We start from the raw sequence: 27816 nt of genomic DNA, 5'->3' as shown, positions 1-27816 counted from the left end.
CTCTGCTGATGAATGTAGGTAATAGCAATATGCTTCAGTTTTCAGCCTTAGGAATTCAGGCCTCATAATGTTGCTAACAACAGAGTTAACTAAAGTTGACACAGAAACCCAGGAGTTGGAGCCCACACTTTGGCTCAACTGGCTAATCTTCCACCTCCATGAGCCTGCATCCCATATGGGCACTGTTTCATGTCCCAGCTGTTCTACTTTTGATTCAACTCCCTGCTGGAAAGCAACGGAGGTTGGCCCAAGCACTTGGGGCCCTGCACCCGGTAAGAGATCTGGAAGAACTGCCTGCAGCCTGGTTTTGGGGTGGCTCTGCCCTGTCCACTGCAGCCAAAATCTGGCAAGAGAACCAGTAAATGGAAGATATCTCTCTCTTTCTCTCTCTCCCTGATTCACCCTTGGCTGCTGCAGAAATTGGCAGTGAAATAGTGGATGGAAGATGGCCCCCCCGCACCCCTTGCACCCTGCCTGAGAACTCTGACTTTCCAGTAAAATAGCTAGACTACAAAGGAAAAGAAAGGAAGGAAAAAGAAAAGAAAAAGGTAGCAAACAACAAGAAGTGTACAAAAGTCTGAATGGGTACCTAAAGGCTAAAAAATATAACTTTAAGAAAAGGAATATAACTAGAGATTTTTAAAAAAATTCATTATTAAAGGATCTATCTTACAGGAATATTACAAATGTCTAGACTACTTAGGGAAAGAACATAAATCCACAATATGATATTGAAATAATTTCAATTAATTGCTGAATTCTTAACTTTGTCTTATTTCATTGGTTAGATTAGGTGTTTTTAATTTCATGTCTGATAGCACTATTACCTAGCTATCTTTTGTAACGTTCTATTTTACCAGCTGGGTTTTATTCTGTTGCTGATGATAATAAATTGCTCATCACAATCTCTAATTGTGAACAGTTATCATTTAACTTCACAGTGGCTGAACAATTAATAGCTGAACAATTAATAGCCTGGGCCCTTGATCCAATCAGACATACAAACCATTCAAAGTTAGGTTCCAGACTCTGGAAGTAGTTGCCTGATTTTTCATGTTCATCGTGTTTCCCTAAACATACATTAACTTTCAAAATGGAGACAAAGATGGAATCCCTGGCTCCTGGCTTCAGCCTGATGCTGCTCCAGCTGTTGTAGACAATTGGAGAGTGAACCAGTGCAGGGAAGACAGGTCCCTCTCACTCGCTCTTACTCTCACTCTCTGGCTCCCTTCCTCCCTCTTCTGTTCTCTTGCTTTGCTATTTAAATAGAACAAATATGAACAATAATTTTTAAATCATGTCATGAAAAAATATATATACATAGGGTGTTAAGGTTTCTGCTTAAGGAATGCCAGGTTGGCCTGTTGCCTTTCAGTTCCCGACAGAAAGGTATCTTCTATGTTATTGTATTTATTACTGCTGTTTGTTTTTTAAAATATTCTTACGGCATATACTTATTAAAAAACAAAACTGGCAACAATAACTTTCCAAAAGACTTCTTTATAATACTAATTATAATGTTAAATTTGAGAATTGCGGTGTGTATTTGATATAGCAGTTGACATTGATTGGGATGCTAACATCTCATCTGAGAGTGACAGTGTTTGAGTCCTTGGCTCCACTTCCAATTCAAGCCTCCTGCTAATGTGCATACTGGGAGGCAGTGAGTAATGGAAGTAACTGTGCCTCTACTTGCCAATTGAGAAACAAGGATTAAGTTTCAGTCTCCAAGCTTTGGCGTGGCCCAGCCTCAGGTACAGTAGGCATTTGGGGATTTGGGGAATGAACAAATAATGTTCTCTCTTTCACTTTGTTTCTCTGTCTCCTGTTCTCCATCTCTTTTTTTCTGTCTGCCTTAGAAATAAAGCAAAAAAATAAGTGAATAGAATTTTTTAGAAATGCTAAAGCCTTAATACTTCCAAATAATTTAATTTGGGAAATCATTTAAATAATGGTTAACAGCTAGAATTTCCTTCAAATTCATCTACTTACAAATTCAGTTAATTTGAATAGACTTTATTTTTATCAGAAACTGTTATTTTCATTGCATTCAAATCAATGTTTTAAGTTGATATTGCGTATTGTAAATGGATAATTTACAGGAAATAATGGTCAAATCAGTCTGCTCTTGTTATTGTTGCTATTGGTAAGATTTATTTATTTTGTGCCTAGCACCATGACTCAGTGGCTAAATATTGGCCTTGCATGTGTCAGGATCCAATACAATGTGGGTTTGTATCCCAGCTGCTCCACTTCCCATCTGGCTCTCTGCTTGACGCCAGAGAAGGCAATAGAGGATGCTTCAAGGTCTTGGGGCCCTGCACCTGCGTGGAAGACCCAAAAGAAGCTCCTGGCTCCTGGCCTTTAATCGGCTTACCTCTCGCCTTTGTGGCCAATTGGGAAGTAAAGCAGTAGATGGAAGATCTTTCTGTCTGTCTCTCCTTCCCTCTGTGGACCTGCCTTTCCAACAAAAGAGATTTATTTACTTTTATTTTTATCAGAAATGCAGATCTACAGAGAAAAGAAGAGACATAGAAAAAAATCTTTTGTCCAATGGTTCACTCCCCAAATGGCCACAAAGGCCTGAGCTGAGCCAATCTGAAACCAGGAGCCAGGGGCTTCTCCCAGGTCTCCCATGCAGGTGCAGAGTCCCAAGGCTCTGGGCCATCCTCGACTGCTTTCCCAGGCCACAAGCAGGGAGCTGGATGAGAAGTAAGTAGAGTAGCCGGGACACAAAATGGTGCCCATATGGGATCCTGTTGCTTGCAAGATGAGGATTTAGCCATTGAGCCAACACATCAGGCCCTGAAATCAGTTTTTACTATCAAGGTCACCTGCAGGATGACAAACTTCGAAGTGGTTGCCTAAAGTCATATGTTCTTCATCTTAGAGCCCATATTTCTACTTGGATGTGAGGGAATTTCTCTTTTTGAAAGCTATTATATGATGTAGAAAATTCCCATGTCCGCAAAACATCTATTCTTTTAACCACAATGACAAGACGGCCAGGGGCCAGTGCTGTAGTGCAGTGGGTTAAGTTGCCACCTATGACACCAGCAAGTCATATGAGCTCTGCTTTGAGTTCTGGTTGCTCTGTTTCTCATACAGCTCCCTGCTAATGTGCCTGGGAAGGCTGCAAAGAATGGCCCAGGTACCTGGGCCTCTGCCACCTAAGTAGGTGACCCAAATGGAGCTCCTGACTGCTCCTTCAGCCTGGCTCAGCCCTAGCTCTGGTACCAATTTGGGTACTAAACAATCAGATAAAAGATGTCTGTTTATCCTTCCCTTTCTGTAACTCTAACATTGAAATAAAGCATAGTGGCTAAAGGCCTTGCCTTGCATGCACTGGGATCCCATGTGGGCACCAATTCTAATCCCGGTAGATCTGCTTCCCATCCAGCACCCTGCTTGTGGCCTGGGAAAGCAAAGGATGGCCCAAAGCCTTAGGATCTTGCACCCACGTGGGAGACCTGGAAGAAGCTCCTGGCTCCTGGCTTCAGATTGGCTCCGTTCCAGCTGTTGTAGCCACTTGGGGAGTGAACCAGTGGATGGAAGATCTTTTTCTCTGTCTCTCCTCCTTCTCTCTATAAATCTGACTTTCCAATGAATAAATCTTAAGAAAAAGTTAAAGACAGTATAGACAAACATATTTTAAGATTCAACTTGTGAAGATGAACCTCCATAATTCCAAAGTGAAACACAGCCTCTTGTCTGTCTCCTTTAGCACAAGGTGTCCTTGCCTGACATTTATTAAAAGGAATTCACCGACTTAAGGCAGTGATCCAACTTAGCTTTCTAGCTTCAAGCTCCATGTTCCTGGCTTTGGATTGGCTCAACTTGGTCACTGCAACCACCTGGAGAGTAAATCAGAGAATGGAAGATCTTCCTCTTTGTCTATTTTCCTCTCTGTAAAATCTGACTTTCCAATAAAAAAAAAATAAATAAATTTTAGGAAAAAAGAAGAGTCGTTTGCTTCTCCAATAGATAAGAACTGCCCAGACCAACTGGAACTCACCTGACCATCATAAATCCCTTAAAGAGCATGGCATCACTGACCAATGAAATGAAGGTCTTGTACTCCAATGATCAGCCAGGAACTTGGACATGAGCAATCATGTACCTTTCAGCCCAATTTCAAACTATGGGAAACTTTACTCCTAACTCCTCTGGGGGTCCATGAATTGAACAATAGCTTCCTGGCTCTTTGCTCTCCATTTTGCAATAAAGACCTATTCTCATCCACCACCCCATGTCAGTATTGACTTTCTTTATGTCCGATAAGTGGACACAGTCTGAGGGTTCTTTATTTTGTTTTGTTTTGTTTTACAATAACCCCTCCAACAAGTTTTGGGGTTTGTTTGGCAACACTAGTAAATGTATATATATTTGAGCTTTTATGGGCAGTAACTTTTATTAGATATTGTGCAGTAAACAGCAATACTTCTAGATTCAAAATAATTGCAAGAATATTATACAGAATTCACTTATTCGACTTGCCCAAGCATCATCAACCTGACTAGAATACTATCACCAGAAACAGGAAACTATTACTGATAGAGAATACTATTATTTAGTATAAATGACTCTTTCAAGTATCACCAACTATCACATTAATGTCAGTACATCCAGGTTCTGTATGGCATTTAATTGTCATGCCATTCAACTTGGGGAAGTGTGCTGATCCTGACACTTTTCAACAATAATGATTAATAACTTTGCTTAGCATCCCTCAAATCTGTGTGATGTTTCCTTAGGATGATTTCTGGTTACGTAGTTCTGGCCATAAACACCACACATGTGAAGGTGAGTTCTTCTCAAGGCATCACATCAAGACATTTGTGTGTCTTATTCCTGGTGATATTAACCTTGATTACTTGGCTAAGTTTGGGTTAGTTTGCATTTATCCACCATAAATTTACTATTTTTCCTTTTAATAGAAGGCAATCATAACCTGTATAAACATCTACAATTGGATAATTTTCAACATATCACTAGTTCTCATGTATAATAAGTATCATTAAAGGAGTCTTTGTAGAAATTGCTGTAAAAGCATACAATGCAGATGTAGCAATTCTAATGAAAGCAATAACTTTGAAATGTAATTTCATTTTTCCTACCAACAGAATATTTTTATTTCTATATTGACTTATGGAGATGATCTGCTTCTATTTCTTGCATATTTCATTAGAACATCCACAGATGCAAATAAAAAGAGCTGAGTAGCAAAATGTAACAGAATGCTCAAGGTCTATAGCACAATGTCTTTTCTCTAGAGAATGCTAATCCGAAAAACAACACCATGTCCAATGGAACTCAATGAGGCAAGTAAAGACTTGACCCTTTGTAAGCCTTCTTAGATAATTTTGTTTAAGGCTAATCCCTTCATTTGTTATTTTGAACAAAAATTGTCCTCATTAAGAACTATAGGCAACAAGTGCTCTACTCCACACACAATACATTACACAATAAGCAAAATTCTGATGAAGCATTTAAAAAAAATAGGTAAAGGACTGGATTTGGTTCAAGAGGTAACATTTTCTGATGCCTCTTTGGACCAGTTTGCATAGGATTTCTCAACCTTGATTTTACTAACATTTGTGGTTCAGATACTTCTTTGTTGTCAGGGTAGCCTTGCCCATTTTAGGATGTTGAGCATTAATCCTGACCTTTACTCATTGCATGTTGTAGAATTCCTGCACCTTGGAAACATCAACTGGCAGTATCCCCTGATACTGGCAAACATCCTCTCAGGCGGAAAAACAATCACCCTTGGTTTAGAATCATTTCCCTCTTTGTCCAAAAATAATGGTAATTATTTTGGACTAATTTCCACCCACCCCTTTCTTCTTCTGAGGTGTTATTTTGCTTTGTTTTCCAAGTATGTGTAGGCTTTCTTTGGCTGACCATTTCTGTTGCACATGTCAGATTGCATAGAATGTTATGAAAGAAGCCCCTGGAGGCTCAATTATGTGTCCTTCTTTGATTCTGAAATTCTCACATGTGTCTGCTGCCTTTTCCACAGCCTTTGCTGTTTCCTTCATTTGTCTTACCTGGGTTTTAGCTGTATTGACTTGGAAGAATTAGTGTGGAATGTGCTTATTTTTGGTTTCCCAGAAATATTCTGAAATGGTGATTTCTAGCTGAGATTGGGCAGTGTGCCAGGAAAGGTAAACATTCAGGAACTAAGCAGCACGAATTATGAATTCAGATCCTGGCTCTAATCTTCACAGGGTGTAAAACCCAGGCTAGGATATATAACCTTCTACTACTCAGTTTTTTCAGATGAAAATTTTTAGTGGTATTAATGTAAAACACATAGCTCTATGTAATAGAATCTTCATTTAACTTATAAGTAATAAGCCAAACTACTACATGTAAATGATATGGAGAAATGATTGTTATGTAATAAACACTTGCTATGTATTACAAATCATTAGTGTCATGAAAAAGTTACAATTATCTGGAAAACCAGAGACAAGTAACTTTACACACATGATGCCAAGTAGGAATAGAGTATATTCCTACTCCTATCCCAAAATAAAAACAAGAATCATCAAAAAAGAAAGTTTTAGCAGAGTTTTCAAAAGTGGAAGAGATGCCCTTGAATTTGGATTAATTTAATGCAAGAACTTAAAGGGTGAGGAAAGTGGAACATGTTAAGTGGAACATATGTTAAGGTATTTCTGAATAGAATACATTTAATTGCCTGGATTACAAGGATCCCATTACAGTAGTTTTCTTTTTAAGCCTTTCTTCTATTCCCCCAGGGACAAGAATAGAGAAAGTACTAGACTTTTATTGTGGCTATAGCTACTCTTACTCTCTCCAGAATGCTTGCTTCCTGTGCAAGGGCACACATTAATCTCTCTTCCTGCAGGAACTTTCACCCCTTGTCAACCTAGAGAGGAGAGGTTCTTTCCAACCTTCAAAATTCATCATTTGTCATCAAAGGTTATAAAGCTAAACATTAGAACAAACCTGTACCCACACACATCCCACAGAAGAATAAAAATGGAAGGAATCACTGAACATAAAACCCAGCAAAAATTAAGATGATACCAAATATTTGTATACATATGGAAAAGTTGAACTGTTAGAAATAAAAAGCTGTATAGATAATGCTAGCAAATATATACTGTGCCTAAGCAGTGTATGTAAAATTATTTCAAAGTCAAAGTAAAAAATGAATGGACCACATTAATTCTAAATCATGTAGAATTAATAAATAACAAAACTAAGGTCATATTAAAATTATAAAGATTACTGTCTATATGGATATTAAACTTTGCCATCAATATATAGGTTCTAATAAAAGTCATCAAAAATGTGAAAGGCCACAAGAAATTAAACGCAACAAGAATGAGAAACAGACTATAATATATTAAAAATTAGCTAATGAATGTCACAAAATCTTACAGACTAGAAAATTATACAATTTATCAAAAAAGGTCTACTACTAACATTGGTATTATATTGAATTCCTCCTAGAACAGATTATAAGACAAGGATTTCAGTGAAATTTGTTCATTAAGAAACGGAACTTAAGTAAGGTAGAAGTAATTTACAGAAAGAAATCGTTCAAAAAGGTTGAATAATTAAACAAGTTACAACAGATTGATCATGCAATTTGAGAAATGGTATAAAATATGACTGATTTTCTACCCAAAGCAGGAGATAGCTATATGCAACATCCCAGCAGGCATTGGTTGGGAAGCACATGTGTTAAATTCTGGACATAGAATAGTGCTCTAGAATTCAGAAAAAAAAAAAAAAAAGAACTCTGTGGCAGCGAGAGACAGTTAAAAGTTCAAGGGCACACACACAAAACTAGCATCAGAAGAAAAAGAGTAGGATAGTAGCGGTACCAGCAATAGCCATATAATTCACCTATCAACCATTTTAAGTGACAATAAAGCAACTCTTTGAACATATAGGGAATATTAAGAGTTAAGGTTATTTTGGTGCATTTTGAAATTGCTATATTTTTAAAGGTTTATTTATTTATTTGAAAAGGCAGATTTACAGAGAAAAGGAAAGGCAGAACAAAGATCTTTCATCTACTAGTTCACTCCCCAAATGGCTACAACAGCCAGAGCTGAGCCAGTTTAAAACCAGGAGCCAGAAGTGTCTTCCCAGTCTCCCACATAGGTACAGGGTCCCAAGGCTTTGGGCCATCCTCTACTGCTTTCCAAAGGCCACAAGCAGAGAGCTGGATGGGAAGTGGAGCAGGTGGGATACGAACCAGTGCCCATATGGAATTCTGGCTCTTGCAAGGTGAGGATTTAGCCATTGAATTGTGCCAGGCCATAACTTTATCTTTAAATTTCCTTTTCCATGAAACTTTCCGGTGGCATTTTATATATATTCACGTTGCTACAACATAGGAAATCTTAAACTTTTCAAGCTTAGAAAAATCACACTCAAATTCGTTTTAGTAATTTTTCAAAGGAAGTGGTGACTGTTATAATGATGGAAATTCATTTTTATAAAAAAAACCCTTTTTTAATATATACAATATGAGATTTCATGGGTTGTTAAATATACAGTGAGGACTTTGAAATGAATTCAATGGTACTTCAAAAAGTATATAGCAAAATGAAATTAAAGGAGATTTATTTTTATGCAAAAAATTGATAACCATGTGTAGTTTTTTTTTCATGATAAGCATTTCCATGAACACTTCATATAACCAAATTTCTTCTTCATCACATATTTTGTAAATGCCTGATTAGGTAATTGTATTTTAGAAGCCCACTAGAAAAATCACATAACTTTTTAGAAGACTGTCCAGATTCAACTGAGTAATACATTTTCAGTGATAGATATAATGAGCCCCTAACATTGGTATACAGAAATTCAGAGGACTGATTGTGATTTTGCAGAAGTAAGTCAGAATAGGGAATTCACAATCTGGCTTATTTCACAATGTATTTCATTTTCTTCTATTGTTTAATATTAACAATGTTATAAAAATGGTCTTCCTTTAATGTATTGCAGAACATTTTTATTCAGTTATACCTGAAAACTGAGATATATTTCCTTAAACTCAAATGCCCCAAAAGATGTTTGTCACTCAAGAATACAGCTAGTAAGATGTGAAAATGGGATATGAAAGAAGAGTTTAGAATACCTTATAGTAGGTATTAAATAAGAATGATAAGTCTGATTACACATTTGAACATTCTAAGTAAACCACAGAGAAAGTATGAACCTAAATCAATATAATCGCAGCAAAAATGCAAAAGCTGGTAGAAATAAAAGAAATACAATATCTAAAAACCCAAAATAGTAGTAGAATTATATTATGATATCTCTTATGCATGTCTAATAAACACATTTAAAAGGTTGATTTGAAGAGGATTCCATTCAGCAGAGTTCAGCGCAAATGGCCTTGTGTTGTTGAAGTGAGCAATAATAGTGAGGGATCAGCATACAATTTTGATTACTTTTTTGATTAGAAGATAATGTATACTTACAGATAAAACCATTTTATGATTTTGCTGATCTTGCCTGCTATCACTTAATTTTTAAAAGTCCTATCAAGTGGCTTAAAACACTGAAACTTTAGAAATGAACACATTTTAGAGCTGCAGAAAATATGCATCTCAAAATTCAATTAATGATAAACATGTGTCCTTACTCTTCATTATTCACAAGGACAAAGAATAACATAAAATGAATTAAGCATATTTTTCTTTCAAACTTCTTGCTCAGATGAAGTCAGCTGAAGTACAATATGGCTTGTGGGTGCCACTATACTACTAAAATTATGTTGGGATGCATAACTGTTAGAAGTATTACTGATACAATGTCTATCGTTCATGTTTATCAAAGAAAAAATATCCTAAAAACCTGGCTCAATTTATAACTTTGTTAATATTAAGTTCCATGAAAATACAAATCAGATAAATACTATTTTCAATAAATTGCAAGCCAAATAACTTAGGTCATATTTGTTGGACTAAGGACTGAATTGAATTTACTCGCCAATTATAATCTATTGATCTTACTTATGTGAAATTAAAAAACTGATGATCATAATACTTTTTTTTGCAGGTTGTTTTCTTTTTTTAAATTTCATTTTATCACAGTTTCATAGGCTCTGGGATTCCCCCAACCCTTCTCCCTGCTATCCCCCAAAGGTGGATTCCTCCACCTTGTTGCAGTGTTACAGTTCAAATCATGTCATGATTCTTCCATTACAAGTATATACCATGCAGCTATACAGTCTAGCCTCTAACTGTCCAGATCAATTCAACAAATTCTTGGGGTGACCACCACTGCTCTGAAAGCAGAGCTGGCAGAGTATTATCTCGTCCAATGAAAAGCCACAACACAACATTAACAACGATTTACATCATCATGGGGTTAATTGACATGGTTTTGAGTGACCAATAAACGATACTACATTTATAAGCAAATAAGACCAAATTTACAAATGAATATTCAGTCATTCTCACTCCAATATATAAATTACAACCACGTTAGGCACTTAAGCAGAATGTTATAAATATTTATTCATTCACACAGTAACACACAAGAGATTTGTGGGGTAAAATAAATGAATTAAATCTTAATTCAGAATGAGGAACACGTGAAAACTAAAGAATTTCCTAGGAAAATAGAAAAGTTCATTTAAGAAACTAGACAAGTTCACAATGATTGTAGCAAATAATTATTATACAAAATTAACTTAAAGTAAATATTGAGATAAGATGCATCAGACAGGACAATCAGGGAGGAAGGTAAACTTGCTATCTGTGGTTCTGTTACTGGGAAATGGCGCCAAGCAGGAAGGTCTCCTTGGTTGTTGTCTTACACAAAAGAATTTCCACACAAAACGAGCAAAGGTAGATGTATTAAAGACAGAAACCTCCAGATAGAGCAGTCAGAGGGGAACCTTAGAAAGAAATTGACCTGACAACCAGGTCAAAGTGGTGCCTTTCAGTGAGCACAAGAGCTACCAACAAGAATGCAGAACAAAACACATCAGAGGCCAGAATTGTAATCCTATCTAGCGTGTGCATGGTAAGGGGGTGATCTATAACTGCTTTCAATTCTCATGATGAAACTGGAAAAGTGGGATGGCACATTACTAGAAACATGTTTAGGGCAAAAACAAGCATCTTTTACACTTTTAAAGAGACATCCCCTTTTCTCACTCCCACAGGAAGGTGACCCTAACTATCAGACAATCTAAACTGCCAGCTGAACTACTAGGCCATGAAACTGTTGAGTGTTTCATTTTGTTCTGTTTTGTTTTAAACAACTAGAGTCAATTGTATTAAAAGTACAGATTAATTTGGAGAAAATTCATATGTATGCTCAGTCTTCCAATAATAGCTCACATATCTGTTTTTAAATTTTTATTTAGACTTTTTGAATTTTATGGTACAATTTCAGAGAGATTGGGATTCCCTCCTAAAATCCCACCCCTGACTGACTTTCCCCACATTGCTACAATAGTATAGTCCTTCATAAGGAGTCATGATTCCATGACTGGTCTATTATTTTAAGTGTGCCCTGACATTGCTGGTACAGACAATGTCAGACAGTCCAGCATCCCATTGTCTGCACATGTCCAACAGTTTCATTGGGAATCCATCCTTGATTTGGAAGCAGGGATGCACAAAGCACTGTATCCCCACATCTGGATATGATAGCCTCCATTACTCCATCACTATACATTCCCTTAAAAAAGAAGCCACAAAAAACAGTCAACAATTGGTATGAATTAGAACAACAACAACAAAGTTACAGCACCATGGAGTTGACACATATTCTTTAATTTCTTTCATCATGGCTTTGCAGTTTCCCATATACAAGTTATTTTTAAAGATCTATTTATTTTTATTGGAAAGTCCCATGTGGCTGCAACTACAGAAGCTAAGCCGGTATGAAGCCAGGAGCCAGGAGCTTATTCTGGGTCTCCCAATAGGGTGCAGGGTCCCAAGGCTTTGGGCCATTCTCCATTGCTTTGCCAGGTCACAAGCAAGGAGCTGGATGGAAAGTGGAGCAGCCAAGACTCAAACTGGTGCCCATATGGGATCCTGGCACATGCAACGGGAAGATTTAGCCACTAGGCTATCACGCTGCACCCTGCCCCTTTACAGATTTTTGCACCCAATTTGTTCATAAAAGTATCTATCCACTTGTCCATTTGTATTAACCTATACTCACAATAGTGTTTTTTTCTCTGCATTTTATGATTACCAGTCTTGCTAGAGATTTCTAAATTTCATCAATCTCTTCAGACTAAGTGTTCAGTTCCATTGCTTTTCTCTAGTGTTTTATGTTCTCAATTTAATTGCTTTCTCTTTATTATCTCCTTTCTACTTCTGTTAGCCTTTATTCTTGCTTAGTTTTTCTGAGATGGGTGTTTGAATTGTGAACTGAGGTCTTTTTCTTTTGTACTGCAAGTACTTCTAGTCCTATAAATTTCACTCTTAGAATTATCTTACCTGTGTTCCACAGATTTTGATTCTCTACATGCCCATTTTACTCAGATTAATGCATTTCTTTTACTTTTTCAGAAACATCTTTGAACCAGGGAATATTGAGAAGGTGTCTTTTTTAAATGTTAACTATTGAGATTTTCCTGTTATATTTTAATTTGATGCCATAATGTTCAGAGAACATACTTTATATGTTCTTTTACATGTAGTTTTAATTCCCTAAATTTTTGAGTTACTTTTATGCCCAGGATGTGGCCTGTCTGCAACTATGTTCCCTGTGTACTTAAAAATATATAATACTGCTGGTTGCTGGAGTATCCTAAAAATGTCAATTATATCCTGTTGATTAATGCCATTGTTGAATGATACACAAATAATTGAAACTAACAATTCAGTGGGAGTTCTTGCAATGCAGACTGGTTAACCCAACAGTGTTTCATTTGTGCAGTGCCTCATTTTACAATGTGAAGTCTGATATACAATTTATGACAGCAATGCAATTTATTATCACTGTCATATCAGGATCTTGTTCAAAATATATAAAAGCAATATTTATTTTATTTTGGTGCTTATATATGCTACCCTTTATTTCCACATTTAGTAAAGCTTTTAAGAGATAATATAAAAGGCAGCAGCTAAGATTACACAGGTTAAAAATAATTTTTCTATTACTTTTCTAGTATTCCAGTGAACAATGTCAGCAGACTGGAAAAATCATAAGGGAATTCATATTTGTATTCCTTTAGTGATGACTATCATCCCCCTCTCAAAAATGTGTCCACACTGGATTGATTTTTGTTTGTAGGCAAGAATGGTTAATTTATCACATCAAAGTAAAACAAATGAATCTAAAGTTGCTGATAATAGTAAGTATTCAGGAAAGTAACCTAAGCTAATACTGAATGTGGGAATAATAAGCTTTCAAGAGAATCATGTTTAGTCTTTCATATTTTAGCTGGTATAAAAATTTAAAACTTGACTAATATATAAATTATATAATATATAATATAAATTATAAAATGTTTAACATAAAATATCATTTAACTTATTCATAAACGTAGCTTTGTTTTGTTTCTTTTTTTTTTTTTTTTTGTAATTCAGTGTGTACAGCCTGAAGGATTCTGGGAACTACAATTCTGTCTTGCCTCTTGTGATTTAAATATGTGCTTAAGTACAAAACTCCTCACAAAGAGCTCTAAAATTCACAGAAGGTTTTATTTGAACCAAGTAGGCCTACTAGCTAAATTTGTGGTAACTGCTTATATATTAATTGTATTATGCATTATTATGTTCAGTTGTCAGCAAGCCTTGAAAAATTTTACCAAAATCAATTTTTGAAAAGATCGCTTTCATTAAAAGGTAATTACTGAGAGAGGGAGAGACACACAGAGAAATAGATCTTCTATCCATTGGTTCACTCACCCAAAGGGTCACTAAAGTATGGGTTGGGCAAGCCTCCTAAGCCAAGAGCCAGGAGTCCCATTCTTGTCTACCACATGGCTGGGAGCGACTGAAGCAGTTGGGACAGGACTACAACAGCACATAAAAACCTGCCCTCCCCCTCCCCTCAGGAAATCAGAATCCACAATAGAAAATAAATTTCAAATTGACATTCTTGAATTTTGTGCATGATATATTGAAAATATTTCTGCATTTGAACATGGGACCCTGGGATTCCATTTTAATTTAGTCATTATCATTGATTTTGAACAAGTAACACCTTAAAAATTTAGTTTCTTTTCCAAATTTAATCTATGGTCTTGCTAATGAAATTTCATTGAGTGGAGATTTCTCAGAAAAATTTATTTCTTTAATAGCAAGGGCTTGACAATATTAATGCCTATGATCTTTCAAATCCTAAATTCTATCTTGTCTAGCTGTGGAAATTTGTCGTTGCAGAAATATTTGCAATAGCAAATTCAGGTTGTAAGAATTTCCTTGGGGCAGTGATACCAGCATCTTGTATGAGCACTGGTTCATGTCCCAGCTGCTCCATTTGGAATCTAGTTCCCTGTTAATGACTTGGGGAAAGCAGCAGAGGATGATACAAATGCTTGGGCTCCTGCCATTCACTTGGGAAACCTGGCTGAACCTCCTGGCTCCTGGCTTTGGCCTAGCTCTACCCTGGTCATTGAAGCCATCTAGGGGAATGAATCAGTAGACGAAGCCTTCTCTCTGCCTCTGTAACTCTGCCTGTCAAATAACAGCCTTTATTATTTTTTTAAAGAATCTTCTTCCTCCACATGGTATAAGAATAAAGGATTTTTGGTGAATTAAGGCCAACTATATTTTTAATAATGTATTTTTATTTTTTATTAGTTTTTAAGTTTTAATATTTATTTTAAATTTTGAATTTTATGGTACAAATCTCTAGAGTCTAGGATTCACCCCACTCCCAATTCCAGATTTACTCATTTATTTATATGAAAGTCAAGACAACAGAAAGAAGCAGAAAAGGAGGGATAAGGAGAAAACAAGAGATGAAGAGAGAAAAGGAGAATGAGTGATCTTCCATTTGTTGCTTTGCTCCCCCGAAGGCCACAAGAATCAGGACGATGCATTACTGAAGCCAAGTAACGAGAATTCTACTGAGATCTCCTCCATTGTTGGCATGCACCCAAATAACTCAGCCTATTTTTTTTTTATTTCCTTCTTAGAGACATTGGCAGGAAACTGGATTGGAAGAAGAGAAGGCAAAACTTAAACTGGCACATTGTTGAGATGCTAGTGTCACAAGGAGTAGTGTAACTCACTGTGCCACAAGGTAATTCCCTCAATAATTTTATAAAAACGGAATTAGGAGAGAGAATGGGAAAGACAATGTGGCATAATTTAAGTTACCATCTACAGTGCAGGCATCCCATATGGGTCCCAGTTTGAATCGAGGCTCCTCTACTTCAGACCCATCTCCCTGACTTGGAAAAGCAGCAGAGGATGGCTCAAGGCCTTGGGGCCCTGCACCCACATTTATAGTACCAGTGGGCATGTGCTCCTGCTCCCAGTTTTGGACCAGCGCAGCTCTGGCTGCTATGTGATCATTTAGAAGGTGAATCAGTGGATGAAAGTGCTCTCTTTTTCTATCCTTCTCTGAAACTCTACCTTTCAAATTAAAAAAAAATGAATCTTAAAAAAGTAATTAAGTATAAAAATAGTTCACTGTTTTCTCCCAATGTGCTCACAATGATTATCTAGGCTTTAGTGATTTACTGTTTATTACTTACAATCAAGGTAATGAACTTCTATTCTATTCAACTATAATATACAAATGGAATCTTCCTCTAACAGACCAACAAAAGTAGCCCATAACCAAAAATTAGAAAAAAAAAAGATTGTTCCAAAACTAAAAGCATTTATATGATTTCCTATAATGATTGTTAAGAAAAAATGTTGACAAGATTAAACATATGATGAGACCATTGCAATTAATTTAAACATATGATGAGACCATTGTAAGCAATCTACAATTCTTGTGCTCAGGAGTGCATAGGTTTTTCAGACCATTGTAATCAATTTAAAATCTTTGTGCTAAGGAGTGTATAGGTTCTTCAGCCAGCCTTCAGAAGCCCAGCAGGTGGTATGCTTAATCCAAAGCTCTCCCCACTCACCAGAGTCCCAAGCTCCTGGCACATGGGCTGGCCTGGTGCCTTACCATTCCACATACCCAAGATCTAGGCCCTTTGAGGTTCTCCAGGCCTGATCCACCTGCACACAGGGGCATGCTGACCTGGGGCTCTCCTTACTCAGGACCAAGCACATGGGGAAATCCCCAAGTTCCTTCCACCTACCTAGAGGGTAGCTCCCAGTTCTGCACATGCCCACTGGTACTATATCTCCAGCCCTCCCCCATTAAGCCCGCATCCACAGGTCCCTGCTCCCTCTGGCCCTGCCCAGGGCTTCCTGTCACACCCCCAGGCCCTGTAAGCTGCCTGGGTGGGGAAGTTGGAACTCCTATATCTATATAATGATGCCATCCCTTTAATTGTGGATTTACTACACTCAACTCCCCAGGATGCCCCCACCACATCTAGGACCAGAGTGCATGCTCAGGTTCTACTCTAAATATCTAAATGGTGTAGCACCATCTTCCTTACAGAAAGAGGTGGAAGGCGAGAGAGCTCTCTTTCTGTCATAGGTCTTATATTAAGGACTGCTCTCTTGCCCTCTCTTCTGCCATGGAGCCTGGAAGAAACTTTCTTAGCCTTCTAGTCTCCACCCTTGGACAAATCTTCCCAATTAGGGGTACCCTTTCTGAGCTTTTTCTCTTGTTCACTGGCAATTCTCTGGCCAGTTTCTCTGTGTGGGGCAGGCTATGTGTGTGTGAAGATACGTTTATTTGCTCACTGCTAAATCAACTCTGATTTGCACAGGTTACTGATCCCTGCTAAGTATTTCTGTCTCTGTGGGAAGCAAGAACCTGGATTAACCAAATTAACATATGCATTGCTCACATTATCTCCAAAGTAAATCTGCATAATTTGGAAAGCAATATTAAGCATAAAAACTGCTAAAATTTAAAGTATTTGCACTATATTTCAGCTTAAGACAATAATATGGTTTTACAGACTTGCGTTATTGAGAAACAGCTAAGTCCAATCATCTCATCCTGGGTATCTTCAAACAATAGGTCATATGCAGATTTTTTTTGCTGTTGATTGTATTTCAAGCATGACTCAACAAACAATAACTATAGTGTGTGTTCTATGAACATATACTATAGTCGAAGAGCAACAGTTTAGAAAGTCATAAACATACATGAGAAATATATTAGTATGTAAGAATTATCATCCTACAGTAATTGATATGCACTTAAATTGCCATTCAAGGGTGGGCAAAAAAAAAAAAGCTATTGTCATGTTATTGAATACTCCCCCAAACTGGTTCTGCCTGCCCTATGAGCAGAAAGTCAATTACTGACAAAAATAGAGAAGTTCATTGGAATTCATTTGTAATCCATAGAGAGTAAAGCAGCTATTGCTCAATTCTGGAAATCCCTGGGGAATCAAAGGCAGGAATCTTGCAGATTTGAGGTTGAGCAGTACTTGATCAACTCATGGCCTTTCTTTGATTGGTCAGTGATAGGGGTCAGAAAGTTTCTTTTGTAATGACAAAGGTGGGCTCAGGTCTGTCTGGGGTCTGAGGGTAGACTGACTATAATTTTCTTACCAGCACCTGTGAATTCCTGAGGTGCTCTCAGAAGGCAAACTAGTATTGAGCTGTTAGCTACAGAAGGTATCTACGTCTTGTGATTCAGAGTGTTAGGATTCTTGTTTTACCCTTGTGCATTCTCTTAATTTAATGAGTTAATCTTTAGCAAGGCCTTGATTTGTGATTAGCAAAACAGAGAAATAGTTAAGCTGAGGAAGAGACACTGGGACCTGATGAAGCCTACATTGAAGGCATTAAGAATAGGAATAAAAACAATAAAGCATTTTTAGAAAATAAAAAAAATAGGAATTCAGCTTCACTTTGATTTCTAGAATTTTAATAAATAGAACAGCCAGGTATTTGTGTTAAGAAAGTTGATTGAAAATATCTTCAAAGGTCGCCAGGAAACAAAAACAAAAACAACACAAGAACTTGGAAAGAGCAGTCTAAAAATACTGGCAGTTATTAATAAAATCACTTTGAGTCTTTGACAGACTTTTATATCCAACTGTCAAGTTGGCATATCTACTTGGATGTTAAATTGACATCTCACACAAAACATGACCTAAACGAAAATCCTGAAATCTCCCTCAAAAAAGCTTCATTTACAGACTTTCCTATTTCACTTAACAGCAACTCCTTGCTTCTAGTTGCTCAAGCCAAAATTCCTGGAGTCATCGTTGATGCCTCAATTTGCCACTCAGATCTCTTTATTACTCAGAAAATATTTTGGCTCTACATAGTGTATGCTGTGAAATGCCTTCTGGATATCTCTTCAGTAAAGATTTATTTCCCTAACTGCTACAAGTGATGCTGATAGACAATCCTGATGTAGCAGCCCTCTTCAAAAATGGCTGGTGTTAGGCTAGTGTTTTGCCTAGCAGGGAAGGCACGAGTAAAGATGCTCACATCCCATATTGGAATGCCTGTGTTTGATATGATACTTCAGCCCCTGACTCTAGACGCATTCTAATGTAGACTCTAAAAGGCAACAATGATGGCAAAAATCATTGGGTTTCTGCTACTCATTGAATTCCAACTTTAGCCTTAGTTCAGCCTGCCCATCATGAGCATCCGGAGAGTCAACTGGTGGATGGACTTCTCTTTCTCTGTGTTTCTGTGATTAATAAATAAGTCAAGTCTTAAAAATCAGTTGCCTCATTTGAAGGAATTAACTAGTTTAAAGTCACTCTCATTAACCAACATAAGAGAAGAAAGGCGTATCTTCTTTGTTCAACTCTGGACAATTCTATAGAGGGACCCCAGCCTCAAAACTTCTTATTTAGTTGTATGAGGATTTCATTAACAGTGCATCATAGCACAACCCTTGTTCTATCAAATTCCTCTGTCTTCCTTTCCTTCTAATGCCAACAGCAATTTTTTTTTTCGAGACACCATTAATAGCTGGGACCACAACTGGTTAGAGAACAAAGAGGGAATTTTCAATTATTCAGTGGTCAGAGGGGATTCCAATACAAATTCCATATATACTGAAATAAGGTAGCAGTAAAATCACCAAACTTTTACTGTGATAAATTCAAGTGGCATACTAATGAGAAGAAATAAACTCATAGCTGTGGTGATATGAACAAGCATTTGAGAAAAGTGAGGGGAATCATTACTCTATAGACTGTGGAAATTAGTTTGATGCTATTCAACATAAATGACACTTGGGCAGAAGATTTTTAAAAAGGCTTTTAGTAATTAACAATTAAAAGCTAAGTGTGAAAAAAACACACAAATCCACCTAAGTAGCTTATGAAGAAAAGCCGCTCTCATGTAGCTGGAGTATAGCCAGCCTCGGAAATTACTCCTAACACAAGCAGATCTCAAAGAAAAGTAAAACTGCTAAAAAAAAAAGGGGGGGGGAAGGTTTGCAATACTAAGAATAGATGAGTAACATGTGGATGTCCATACAATAGGATATTATTGGGCAAAAAACAGGAATGAAATCTTGCTACAGACTTATGCCTATAGGAGCCTTTAATTTAATTTATGATTCTAGAGGCTGGCATCACAACACAGCAACACTAAGCCTTTGCCTGCAGCACTTGCATTCATATGGGCACTGATTTGAGCTGCGTCTGTTCCACTTCTGATCCAGTTTCCTACTTACAGACTGGGAAGACAGCCAAGGATAGCTAAAGTCCTTGGGCCCCTGCAACAATGTGGGAGAAGACCTGGAAAAAACTCCCAGTTCTGGGCTTCAGCTCCACTCAGCTCTGGCCATTGTGATCATTTGGGGAGTGAACCAGCGGATACAAGGTCTCTCTCTCCTTCCCTCTGTAAGTCTACCTTTCAAATAAAAATAAATATTTTTTCCAGAAAAGAAATTATGATGCTAAGTTATGAAATACCATATTGTGATTTAAATTAATATTAAATCTCCATGAAACAACAAAAAAGAATCTATGGACACAGAAATCAGATAAATGACACCTTGGGACTCAGTAGGAGATGAGATTGACAGCAAAGAGGAACATGGAAAGGTTTGGGCTTAATGTTATAAAGGAATTGGATTGTGGAAAATTGGATTATGGTAACAGATTCACAACCATTTAATTACTAAATATCCTAGAGTTGAACACTTATAATAGGTAATTTCAGTGGTTTGTAAATTGTAATGTTGGAAATAATAAGAAGGGAAAACTCAGAGACTCAAGATGTGTTGGGGGGATGGAGAGATATTAAATTATAATGTTCATGTGGATTTTATTCTGAACACTTTCAACTATATGAGATAAATTCAATAAATTCATATTAAATGAAATTAATAAGAATTTATTCTAGGTTCCAAAACGTTGAACCTATAGGTAGTTGCCTTCATTCATAATATGCATTTTCCATGAACTTTTTGAAGATCTTATTTCTTTTTGCTCTCATATTTTATTTACTAACTCAAGAAAAACTTTGACAACTACTCTCAGTTTTATAATAGTTTACTATAACTGCCATTTGTTTTATACCAGAGTCATTAAAATAGAGTGCTTTATTTTTAATGTTAACTTTTCAAGACACTCAGTTTGTTTTGAGTTTTTGTGTCTAGCATATCAGAATCACTGTATCTTAAAAAATGGTTATAGATGAGGGAACTTGTTACAGACAAGCGCTATGTAATCAGAAGCAGTGCCAGGGGAAAATATGGTACAAATGAAGCAGATGGTTGGGGGGGGGGGGATTTTGTTCAGTGGTTTAGATGCCTCTTGGAACATTTGTGTTCTTATCAGAGTGCCTAAGTTAGATCTCAACTCCACTTCTGATTCCAAGTTCCTGCTAATGCATACCCTAGGAGGCAACAGGTGATGGTTCCAGTACTTGAGACCCAAACACTCACACTGGGAGACTGGGACTGATTCTGAAGCTCCTGACTTCTGCCTAGCTTAGCTTTGGCTACTGTGGGCATTTTGGGAGTAAACCGATGGATACAAGAATGTGTTCTGTGTGTGTGTGTGTGTGTGTGTGTGTGTGTGTACACATGTGTATGTTTTAAAGAATAAAATGGCTTTTATAAAAAAATAAAGTAGAAAAGAGAAATTGTATTTGAAAAGAGATAAATTGTATTCCAAGAGAGAAATTGTATTCCAATATAAGATAGAAATGTGTGATAATAACTAATATTTGTGTAGAGCTTTTCCGTTTCCAGCCTATTGCAATTTATTGTGCTTTTAATCCTTACAAAAGTCATTTGAGGTAGTCATTATTATCCTCATTTCACAATTGCTGATTTGCGCCTCAGGTTGCCAAATTTACACAGCCAATAATAGGAGCACAGGTCTGGGTAAAAAGCCAAGATCAGTTTTCTGTCCAATTATCATATTGTCTTTAATGTTGACCTACAAATTGTTATGAAAATTGAATGTGGAGTCAATATTATGTGTTTAAAGTACATAAAAATTCATATCACATATTGATTTCTAAGACAATATATTCCCATATGTACATTATTGAAATTTAAATGTGTCTAACCAAATAAAAACCACACTATTGCCTTTCTTATCATTTATTAGTTTTACATTATCTGGACCTCTCTGACAGATATTTGCATTTTAGCACAATTCTTAAACATACATCCAGTTTTTCACCTACCATGTGATAATCATTCTCTAAAACATGACAACTAACTGTCATAACTGGAAGATAAACACGTTAGTAAACTACATCACACATACAAACACAGATATTAGTAATAATGATATGGGATTTACAAACCGAAAAAAATCTGACATTTCAAATAAAACAAAATACTATCCAATTTTTTTCCATTCTCAGATTTTGAATTCTTTTTACTAGGTCAATTACAAATGTCGTTACTTGGTATCTTAACTTAATCTATATTAGAAATGCACCTCTAATTATTCAAAGTTCCAAAAATTGTAGTACATAAGAAGTTTTCCTTTTATATGTTTAGTATTCAATCCACCTCCTTTTTTTCTCAATTGGAAAGCCACCTACATGAGAATTATTTTTGTAGTTATGCTCTTTCAACTCCCACATCCTCTCTGCAAAATGGAATATGTGGCAAAGTAATGGAGACCTGTATGCACATAATCAAGGTATGACCACAACTTTTATGTTAATATCTTTTTCTGGTTAAGTGTTAGGACAAATTCTGAAAAATAACATTTTACTCAGATGTATTTCCTTGGGATCCTTTTTTACAATGGGCTTAAAAATTATTATGATGACTTTTTATGCAAGTCACATTTTTACATTATTTTAATGTATACATAATGATAATGAACAAGTACTCTAGCTTGAAACAGCTGATTATACCACCTGCCTCTCACTACTAACTAAATTAAAAGTCCCTGGCATTTCAAATCAAACATATAGAGAAAGAACATTTTCTCTTTCCTCTCTTGTATAACCCTGAAAATAATGTACATTCCAAAAGCATCTCATTTTCTTTCACTGAAATATTCTTATATTTACTTTTTCCTTTGTTACATACAGTATTTTAAGTGCTTCCTTCCATTTGTTATCAAAAGATTTCCTTTCTTGAATCATAGCATTGCAGAAATTGAAACACAATTACTGTAGTAGCGGATAAATTCTTTAGTTCATCTCTAGCCTCTGCATTCCCTTTTGATTTGTTGTAGCTAGACTCTCAGATGGACTCCAGCAAAACACTTTTCCCAGTGTCCACACTCACTTTGTATCAGGGTTGCTCTGTATGGACACCAGGGTACAACAAATTGAAAGACAGTGGTGTCCTTTTCTTAAATAATTTGCTGTGAGGGAAACTGCTGCTTTGTTGTCAGGGTGCTCATAGCATCCCATAGAGAGAGCCACATGAAATCTTCCAATATCTAGCTGCATAAACTTGGAAGTGAATCTTCCAACTTAATAAGAGTACAAGACCCAGTGAACCTGAAGAATAAGGTTTCATAAGAAATCTTGAGCCAAAATCTCTAAGCCACCCTGTAATTCTTGATTCAGACAAAAAGAAATAAATTACTGTTATATAAAATCACTAAATTAAGGTGGGGATAAATCTGTTCTACAGCAAAATAGAAAGAAATAATTATGTATCTTGAAGGTTCATATATATGTATGTATATATATATGTATATATATATATGTGTATATATATATATATATATACATAGAGAGAGAGACAGAGAGAGAGAGATTATACTCTTGCATTTCATAGTATGATTAATGCTAGCCGCCATAATACAGATAGGTGTTTGTTTCTTGTTCATCTCACAAACCAATTCAGATCAAGTGCATTCAGGTCAAGTGTGACTGGGTCTCATTTTGTAATAAGCCTCACAACTAAAATTTAATTCCAGTTGTACATTAAAGAGAGGTGCTGAACATGAAAATGTTATCTCCCTAAAGCTTTCTTGAACTGCAAATTCTCTCATATTCTTTTGTTTTAAAGATTTATTTATTTTTCATAGAAAATCAGATATACAGAAAGGAGGAGAGACAGAGGAAGATCTTCTGTCCACTGATTCACTCCCCAAGTGGCTGCAACAGCTGGAGCTGAGCTGATCTGAAGCCAGGAGCCAGAAGCCAAGAGCTACTTCCAGGTCTCCTATGCGGGTACAGGGTCCCAACGCTTTGGGCTGTCCTTGACTGCTTTCCCAGGCCACAAGCAGGGAGCTGGATGGGAGGTGGGACCACCAGGACAGGAACCAGAGCCAATATGGTATCCTGGTGCTAGCAAGGCAAGGACTTTAGTCAGTAGCCTACCATGCGGGGTCCAAATTCTTGCATAGTCTTACCAGTAAAAACTCAATTATACAAACCTAGTCAAACAGCAAAGGAGAATAGTAAATAAAATCTTCTGTATCTGGGAAGACAAAACATATTTAACAGGTAACTTCGACTTGACTGTGACTTTAGCTTCACTGAAACACAAATGCCCAGTAGGTTTAAAGAGAAACTTCATTGCTAATAAATATGCCTTCAATTTCTATGTTGTATGGCTTATTGACCGAGTTGCGGCAGTTTTATCCTGTTCTCCCTTTATTTAAAGTTATGCCACTTACATGAGAGTAACTTTTTGATGTTTCTTTGGGGACTACGTTGAATGAATTCCAAAAACAGAAAGAAGCTTAATGTACCAGATATCTTTTACTATAAAATATGGAATTACAGAATCTTACATGCATATCACATTAAAGATCATCTACTCAAATGGAAGTTGGGTAAGTGTGCTTGTCTTATTTGACAATTTAGCTCACATGCTCTGATGTGAGCTGACCATCAACTGAACTAGATTGGCCTTGGCTTTGGTAACTGGGGAACACAGCTTGGGCTATATGTGTCTCATCCTACAGCATACTAGGTCAGGAATGTTTTCATGGTAATGACAGAGGCACAGAAATTTGCATAACCTAAAGTGCAAGCTCATTTTAAGTTTCTATATAGATTGCTTATGCTGATTACAATTACCAGAGCATGTTAACAGAAGGGAAGCTACCAAGATTATGATAAACTACACAGCTAAATGAAGTGAAAAAGCTTAATATCTGTCACATACTACATACACACACACATAATCACACACACGTTATGAAATATCAGTCTTATTTCAACTTTGATTAGCTATTCTGATGAATGACACCCTTGAAATAATTATGATTCCTTCATATCAAATTTTATATGTAATAAAAATCTAGATCTCAGTTTACAAAAATTGAAAATGAGTATGCTCTTCTTAGCAGGGCTTGGCACAATGGTTCAAGAGCTAAACTATTGCCATGCAAGTGCTAGGATCCTATATGGGTGCCAGTTCATGTTTTGGCTGTTCCATTTCTCATCTAGCTCCCGTCTTATGGCTTGGGAAAGCAGTGGAGGCCCTAAGCCTTGGGACTCTGCACCTGAATGGGAAATCTGGAAAAAGCTCCTCATTCCTGGCCATTGTGGTCATTTGGGGAATATATCAGCAGAGGGAAGATCTTTACCTTTGTCTCTCAATCTCTCTATAAATTTGATCTGATATTCCAATTAAAAACAAAAATAAATCTTAAAAATCATAATAATATTAAATGTGTCTTACTGGTAAATAAAAAAATAAAAATTTGTTTCAGATTTATAATTAAACAAAAATAATACTTAAAGGTATATTAGCTAATGAATTTCTCAGTGCTTTTAAAAATTCCTCCCATTCATCCTTTGGATTTAGTTTTCAGGCAAAAATTTTTAGGAAACACAATATGCTCTCTTTTGAACTATGAGACAATTTTCAGCAATGACTGGCTTCACAACCTGATTAATCATTTAAGACATTTGCTTTAACTGATAAATTTGAGTGATTTTTATTGAGCACACTATGCCTGACATTTTCATAGTTGCTAGTGTCTTTTTAAATAAATAACAAGAAAGGATTCACTTATTCACTAAGTTTATAATGTAGTGGAAGATAATGAACAAATCAATATTTGTCACACAGTGCAATACACTGTCATTTTGTGTAGAAGTCTGTGGCACTTAAAAAAGCCAGAAAGCAATCTAAGTCATGCAGTAAAAAAGTTTTCAAAGATGGCTTAAAACTCAGTTTGAATCTAGATATGTGTACTCACCCATGGGGGCAACATTGTTTTTTTCCTGGGCAATAAATATTGAGAGAAGAAAGATTTATAAAGGCACTTAAAGCATACAAACAACAGCCTGGTGATTTACTATAAGCCTGGATTAAAGTAAAGAATTAAGAAAATGTATAATTTAATAACTGGGGGCAACTGAATTTATTACTCAGTCTCATAGTGATACATTATGCGTAGTTATAGTGGCAAACATAATCCTATTATCTGAATATGATCAGTTTGAGGCTCTCATGAGAAATTCAACTGAAAATGCTCATAAAGCAGTTGGCTTTTTGTCCCTGAAACTGAAGAGAAAGCTCTAGGCTGAAGGTAAACATCTAGAAAATCTCAGTTTATATGCTAGCTGAATGTCAGATGGTCATCAAAGTCCTGGCCGTTGCGGCCACTGGGGAGTGAATTAGCAGATGGAAGATCTTTCTGTCTCTCCTTCTCTCTGTAGATCTGAGTTTCCAATAAAATAAATAAATCTTTTAGAAAGTACTGAAATGAAAATAAAAATGGTTAACATATATATGTATATGTCGACATATACATATACACATATACATATATATGCAGTTAACCGTGTGTGTATATTATATAGTTATAATATATATGGTTATTTTCACTGAGTATCATCCCATGTTGATATTGCTACTGCTATTTTCACACAGATAATAAGCAAATAAACAATCATTGAGAAAAAATGTGAAAGTATAAAACTCACTTAGAAACTAAACAAAAGATATTCAAACAGAAGAAAAAGTTTAAAATAACATGATTACATCTTTACTTATCAATAATAATCTTATATTTAAATCAATGAACTTCCTCACTGAAGAGAAAATATACCAAATGAATGGGGCTTTACAAATGAGACCAAAAATGTGATATCTGTAAGAAATATATCCTATATATCTAAACTGTAAGTGAACAAACAGAACAAGATATTCCATAAAATGGAAAGTAAGAGAGCAAGGACATTTAAATCAGACAAAACAGACTTTGAGGTAAACTGTACAATGAGATGTCACTATATAATAACCAACAAATCAAAAAGGATATGACAAGTCACTATCTGTGATGCTGGTGATCAAAGAGCAATTCATGTCCTAGCTGCTCCAGTTCTCTTCCATCTGCCTTCCAATGGTCTGGGAAATGTGGCAGAAGATAGCCAAAGTGTTGGGACCTTGTATCCACATGGGAGACCCAGAAACAGTGATGGGCCCCTGGCTTTGGATTGGCTTAGCTCTGGCATTTGTAACCACTTGGGAGTGAACCGGTAGACAGAAGATCTTTTTCTCTGTGTCTCACTCTCTGGGTAAATCTGCCTTTCCAATGAAAATAAATAAATCTTACACTGGAAAATCTACAAGAAATGTAAAAATTTCTGAATACTTGTAACTTACCAAAACAATATCATAAATATAAAGAAAACTTGAACAAATCAATGAGTAATGGGATTGAACTAACATTAAAAGGATTCCCAAAGAGCCCAACACCAGATGGTTTCATTGCTGAATTCCATCAAACTTTAAAGGAAGAACTATCACTAATTCTTAAACTATTTAAAAAATGAACAGTGGAAGATTTTCTGAATTTGCTCTATGAAGGCAGTACTATCTTGATTTTAAAATTGGAGAAGGAAAAAAAAATACAGACCAACATTTCTTAAGGCCACACCTGCAAAAATCATCAACAAAATATTAGTAAATCAAATCCAATTATATTTGTTAAAGACAATTCATCATGATCAGGTGGAATAATCCCAGGGATGGGGGGGATGATTTATCGTGTGCAAATCATTGGAGGTAACAAATACGTCAAAAAGATGAAGGGTAAAATTCATATAATCACCTCAGCATATGTAGAAAAAGCAGTAAAATTCAACATCCATTCATGATGTTTTTTAAGATCTATTTTTTTAATTCTTATTGGAAAGGCAGATTTTTTAAAAAAGATTTATTTATTTATTGGAAAGACAGATATACAGAGAGGAGGGGAGACAGAGAGGAAGAGCTTCCATCCGATGATTCACTCCCCAAGTGAGCACAACAGCCGATGCTATGCCGATCTGAAGCCAGAGGCCAGAAATTTCTTCTGGGTATCCCATATGCAGTTGCAGAGTCCCAAAGCTTTGGACCATCCTCGACTGCCTTCCCAGGCCACAAGCAGGG

At 36.3% G+C, this 27816-nt stretch overlaps 1 pseudogene; it reads right to left on the bottom strand.

The window, feature by feature from the left end:
- LOC121171505 overlaps window positions 1-16173 on the bottom strand; it is a 38683-nt pseudogene extending 22510 nt beyond the window's left edge.
- Window positions 16174-27816: the final 11643 nt, after the last annotated feature.

Source organism: Ochotona curzoniae, unplaced genomic scaffold, assembly GCF_017591425.1.
Source record: "Ochotona curzoniae isolate NIBS_2020 unplaced genomic scaffold, NIBS_Ocur_1.0 contig_1274, whole genome shotgun sequence".
Lineage (NCBI taxonomy): Eukaryota > Metazoa > Chordata > Mammalia > Lagomorpha > Ochotonidae > Ochotona > Ochotona curzoniae.
Note: the sequence above shows the minus strand (reverse complement) of the source record. Positions and strands in the feature narration are given on the sequence as shown.